Source organism: Anoplopoma fimbria, chromosome 13 (genome assembly GCF_027596085.1).
Source record: "Anoplopoma fimbria isolate UVic2021 breed Golden Eagle Sablefish chromosome 13, Afim_UVic_2022, whole genome shotgun sequence".
In the NCBI taxonomy this organism is placed as follows: domain Eukaryota; kingdom Metazoa; phylum Chordata; class Actinopteri; order Perciformes; family Anoplopomatidae; genus Anoplopoma; species Anoplopoma fimbria.
Genome location: NC_072461.1, coordinates 27,890,043 through 27,896,641, shown reverse-complemented (window position 1 = coordinate 27,896,641; position 6,599 = coordinate 27,890,043).

Genomic DNA, 6,599 nt, shown 5'->3' with positions numbered 1-6,599 from the left:
AAATGATTTTATATTTTTATTTTCCTTATATATATTTATTTTTTGATATTCCTAAAATAGAAAACTCATGACTTCGACAGTTTTTCACTTACTTATTGTCAGAAATGCTAAATAAATAGAAAATTGTTGATACCAGTAAATAATGCAAAGCAACAAGATAAAGGCAAAAAAATATTATCACAAGTTATTATCATTACAAGATGTAAAAGACAAAATCTTTATCCTGATGAATATTTTTTTGTCTTCTCTTTTTCTAGATAAAAAACATTTTCACATTTTCACCTACAAACAGTCAATCCAAGCAGCACACCTGTCCATCACCTGTCCTCTATCACCTGTCCTCTGTTTCTGTCCTCTGTCACCTGTCCTCTGTTTCTGTCCTCTATCACCTGTCCTCTGTCTCTGTCCTCTATCACCTGTCCTCTATCACCTGTCCTCTATCTCTGTCCTCTGTCACCTGTCCTCTGTTTCTGTCACCTGTCCTCTGTCTCTGTCCTCTATCACCTGTCCTCTATCACCTGTCCTCTATCACCTGTCCTCTGTTTCTGTCCTCCGTCCTCACTTGTCTCTTATCCAGCTCAATTTAAAAAAATCTTAACAGTCCTACTGTCAAACCTCAAAATGATAATCTGAGACTGGAAATGATTCACAAACTGTCAGGAGGCTTCACATCAGCTCTGCACACACACACACACACACACACAGTCTGTGTGATACTTTGCATCGTGTCCGTCACAGGATCGACTAGCTGTCATATTCACGCTGCAGGTTTCTGAGGAAGACGAACAAATTCACATCTGACTTTATTAAGAGACGCCACAGCAATATTTAATATTTAGTCCCACGTGTGTGTGTGTGTGTGTGTGTGTGTGTGTGTGTGTGTGTGTGTGTGTGTGTGTGTGTGTGTTTCTTCATACCTTGTAAAACACCAACATAAATAACAGACGATTTATTTGTGATAAAATATGATAAATATATATTTTCTATGATTACAAACTGAATCCCAGATCAAACTGCTCTTCTTCTTTTAAATGTTTTTGTCACATTTCAGCATCACCAGTTGAGCCGTTGCCATTTGAGGAAAGCGTCTTTAAAATGTGTTTAAGTTTTTCTGACTAAACCAATTTGTTATTTTTACAGTTTGCAGAGTTGTCATACTTTTAAAATGTGTGAAAATTAATCAAATATTGATTGATTCAAATCAAATAATATGCTAAATATACAATATTGTTAAGTTGTAGTAAGATGGGAGAAGAAGCCCCCTTAAGAACAAAGTCAATTTAAAATAAAACATATTTGAATATGAGTTCAGAGGATGACGATGAACAAACCAAATCACTGTTAGGAGAATTAAATTGGTAGAGAAGCCAAATTTGTTGAAACTGCACAAACATGACAATCATTATGGGGACGACTCCTCTGATTGTATAGGAATCTATGACAAAATGACCAAAAACCAAGATGGTGACGACGAAGATGGTGAGGACCAAAGTAGTAAAGATTCGGGGTCAAAACTTTACTACTATACAAAAACAATGTATTAATTTAATGTTGAAATGTAAGAAAAAGATTATAAAGTTTTTCTTCAGTAATGAATTTGGGTATCTAGATCAAATATTGCATTTTGAATGACACTCGTCTTTGCTCTTATATGTCTCTCCCTCTTATGATGACCCCCCCTTACTGAACACACCGTCCCATTAATACGCTGGACTTCGTGTCTCCATCATGTTGAGAATAATGTCGGTAAACCTGCATCCTTAACCTCCCTCCGTCGCCTAAACACCAGAGTAATGGTGCATCCACCTTTCCCGCTTCACCTCCACCTCTGAAATTTTCCCACTTTGACTCCAGAATAAAGCATCTGCATCTGTTTCCCCCCACCCACCCCACCCCCACACCTCCCTCACTCCTAACCTCTCGCTCTCACCCGACTCCAGAATAATGGAGATGTATTTATTTTTAACCCCCCCCCGTAGCGTCGCCATCCATCTGGCCTTAGAATAATGTAGGCACATCTGTCCCGCTCGCCCTCCTAACCCCTCAATTTCCTCGCCACTTCAGGATAATGTAGGTGCATCTATTATCTCCCTCACACCGCCGCCGACTGTCTCCAACCCTCCTTTTCTTTTAGAATAATGTAGCTGCTTTTTTTTTTTTTTTACAACTCTCACGCTATCACTGCAGGGGGGGTCGTGGAAATAAATACAAACCACCCCTTTAAAACGGTGCAGACGGTGTTTATTACTGCAGCTCATCATTTACATCCATATTCTCTCCATCGGCCGCTTTAACTTTCTCCTCTGTTCTCCGGAGACACGAACACAGAGGAGGTGCAGAGGGAGGAGAATGAAACAGAAAGCGCTGTGCAGCAGATAACAGTGTTGTTTCAGCGTAACCCCCCCCAATGCTTTTATTTATCATATCTCCAAATGGCGGTGTAGCTGTTGTGCCGTGGTCAGGATACAGTGACCTTAGTTGATCAACTACCCCCCTCAGCAGCCTGATAAGAGGGCTAATATAACAGCCAGCGAGGGGGGAAGGTTGTACTGTAATTATTTCTGCGCTGTCAGACTGCCCCCCCCCACCATGCCGATTCAAATCTGAGGAGAAACTAAAAAAAGAAGAGGAGGAGGAGGAGGAGGAGGAGGAGGAAGGAAGGGCCGCCACAACAACAACGGCAGTGAGACAAATATCAGCCAGCCGCCGCGACACGCCTGAAATTGGACCAGTTTGTCATGCACAGGGCTGCCAAACACACACACACACACACACACACAACACACACACACACACACACACACACACACACACACACACACACACACACACACACACACACACACACACACACACACACACACACACACACACACACACAATGTACAGGACTTAATTCAAACTTTACCAGCTACACACCAAACACCAAATACTCACGGCGCAGATGTGTGAAGAAATCTGTCTGGACATGTAACAGATGATTTCACTTTGTACTCTGAATTAAATACAACGTGTTTCAAACCAAAATGGTGTCAAACCCACGAGAGAGGAATTAAATATGTTACAGTCAGAAAAGAAAGCAAAGTATAATGTGAGAAACATCAAGATGAATCCAAATGTGAGAGTTCTCTTTCTACTGACAACTTCAATCTTTAAAACCCTAAAATATATAGTTTCATTTCAAGAAAATAACTGCACTTTCCCTGTAGTTTTTTTTAAACACACTATTTTCGGCGGCAGATTAATCCACGTTTGGGGAGAGCGGGACATTAAAAGTCCGGTCCTGTAAACCCGCCAAGTTTATGAACAACGATGAAGCACGAGGAAATAAAGCAGGAAGTAACAACCAGGCGGCAACCTCCGGTTCTGCGGAGTGAAGTCAAAGCTTCATGTGTTAAAGCTGCATTCTCTCTCCTGTCCACCAGGGGGCGACTCCTCTGGTTGTATAGAAGTCTATGAGAAAATGACTCTACTTCTCTCTTGATTTATTCCCTCAGTAAACATTGTAAACATGAGTTTATGGTCTCAATCTCTAGTTTCAAGTCTTCTTCAATACAGCATGATGTTCATTTAGTAAATGATGCTCCATTTAGAGTCAAACAGACCATAAAGCAGGGGATGCTTTAGGGCGGGGCTACACACTGATTGACAGGTCGACACCAGAGACGTATACGGCGTCTCTACGTCACTCCTCCTCAGTCCATATATGGTCACTTCCTGTTCACTGGTTGCAAAAACAGCAACATGGCGATAATTGAACCTGAGGTTGAAGTTAAGCTTCAGGCCTCCTGTGGTTCTTCGTCTTCCTCTCTTTCTTCCTCATTGTCTTATCCTCTCACTCTTGTCATAATGTTTCCCTTTACATTCATGTGTTTTCTGGGATCTTTCGTCCTCTTTTCTTCCTTTTTGTCATATTTTCCTTATTTAACGCATCAGAAACTTTCCATTAAACAAATGCAGTTCATGAGCGACTTCAGTTGTTTTTAAAAACTCTTGAATTCAGTTAGTTTGACCTTGAAAACAACAAACAAGAACCCCAAAGCTTTGTAGCTGCTGCAGCATATAATTGTTAAGAACCCCCCCACAAACAAAAGTGTCAATTGTGGCTTTTATTGTGAAGCCGGGAGGATGTATGGGCCGGTGTCGCCCGGTGATAGATGACACGATACCCAGCTTTCCTGATTTCGCAAATTTCTATGAAATGTGTCCCGAGTTCACGAATGGCGAGGAGATAAGAGGCTGGAAGAGGCTCGCCGGCCAATAGGATTCATCCATTTCTGCCTCTTATCTGCTGATAGAGGAGGACCCTCTCCTCTCTTCTCTCCTCCTTCCCTCCTCCTTCTTTTATTTTTTCCAACTCCTTTCCTTTGCTTCCTCATCACCATCCTTTACCTCCTGTCTCCTTCTCACTTCTTTCCTCCTCCGCTCTTCTTTCATCTTCCTCTTTTCGTCTCCTCTCTCTTGTCACAGATCTGTTGTTTTTCTCCTCCTCCTCTTTCCTTCCTCTTTCTCACTCCTCCTCGTCTCACCTCTTGTTTTCCTTCTCTTCTTATTGCTTATTTTCCTCCTTCTCTTTTCATCTCCTTTCCTCTTTCTTTTCATTATTTTCCTTTCCCTGTTGTTTCCTGTTCACTTCTTATTTCATCTTTTTAATCTTTTTTGTAAAACATTCAGTGTTCTGCTTTAGGACACAACAGTAACAAAGCTATTATCTTTTAGCAAGCAGTTTATAAGTACGTAATTTATCCAATAACAGTTCAAGACTTCAGTGTTTAGCACATAACAGATAAAGAATACTAGGATGTTTCACCTAGTCAAGGACTCATTCATGTTTTTGTCTTAACGGGTGAGCAGTATAAAGAGATCCAATAATGTCTACTTGCTTACTAAAACTAACAGCATTGAAACAAGGTCCTATGTAAAAATGATAAAAGACAAACAAGATAAAAAAGTCCAACTACAAGATGGGGACGGACAAAAATCAAAAGCAGACGGACAAAAACCAAGATGTTGATGGCCAAAAACAAAAAGGATGTGGACGGACATTTTCCAAGATGCCAACGGCTAACTTCCAACGGCAACGGTCAAAAGCAAGATGGGAAAGCCCAAAACCAATGGCCAAAAACCACAGTGGGGACGGCCAAAATTCAAAAGCAGACGGACAAAAACCAAGATGCTGACGGCCCAAAAAATCAAGATGTGGACGGACATTTTCCAAAATGGTAAGGGTCAAAAACCAATATGGGGACAGAAAAAATTCAAGATGCCAACCACCAACAAGATGTGGACGGACAAAAGGGATTATGGCTATCTTCCAAGATGGCAACGGTCAAAAACAAAGATGGCTACAGTGGAACAAGAACAAGATGGGGAAGGCCAAAAACCACAGTGGGGACGGCCAAAATTCAAAAGCAGACGGACAAAAACCTAAATTCAAGATGTGGTCAGCCATTTTCCAAAATGGCAAGGGTCAAAAACCCAGAAGGGGACGGCCAAAATTCCGAACTTGAGGCTTCAAAACTTTAATCCACAAACCAATGGATGCCGTCACAGTGACTACATGTACTTCTCCTCCACAGGCTGGGGTTGTTTCTCAGGTTACTCTGGATGATAATGCTTGCTGAGTGTTTCCTCAGTGAGCTGTGTGTTTTACTGACCAACAGACTCAAAGTGTTTGTCTCTGAAAACCTCCGAGGCGTTTCCTCCGGAAGCTTCCGGTAAAACTGCCGGCGCGGCCGTTCGTCCGGCGGAGACACTTGATCTTCTTTAAGACACTTCAACCCCGTTTTTTTCTGTCTTTTTGTTTTTTTTAAAGATCCCTTAAAACAACATTGATTGTTTCCCAGAACGACTTTCTGTCGCCGTGGTAATGATTATGCAGATGTGGCACAACCTTTCCGTTTGACGGGCGGTTCCCACGAGGGAGGCGGTGACACGGCGACCGACGTGCCCCCCCCCCTCCACCCGACCCCTCTCCTTGTGCTTAGTCCGGCCTTTTCTCTGGTGATGGAGGAGGTGATGGAGGAGCAGGTCTGTTTAAATCAGGAAATGAAAGATTATATTAACTCATCATCTGAAATGCTCTGCAGCAACATCATCATCATCACACCATCAAAAGGCAATTTAGAATATCATCAGTTATTATTTTATGTCCAAAAGTATTATTAACCGTTTGCTTCACATTGGGTTTGTCAAGATATCATAATTATTATTATTATTTTTAACAATATTGTTTTTATAACTCAAGAATAGGATATTAGATTGTTGAAAAAAACAGATCGAGACTTTAGATTTTATTATAAAACTGATGCTTTAAAAATATGTATAAAGAAGAATTTTTTTTTTATGTTTACTGTTGCATAGTTGCATTTACACTATAGTAACTATATAATATTATACAGTACATATAAAAAACATTCAAATTAAAAAAAACTGACTAACTTAATAAAAAACTATTAATATTAATAATTCATACTTCATAGAAATAATTTTTATTTTGAATATTTAATATTTAAATCATTAAGTCGTTTTGTTTGTTCAATAAAATTAAATACTTTTTCATATAAGAGTTGGATGATAACCAAAAACATTTTATATTT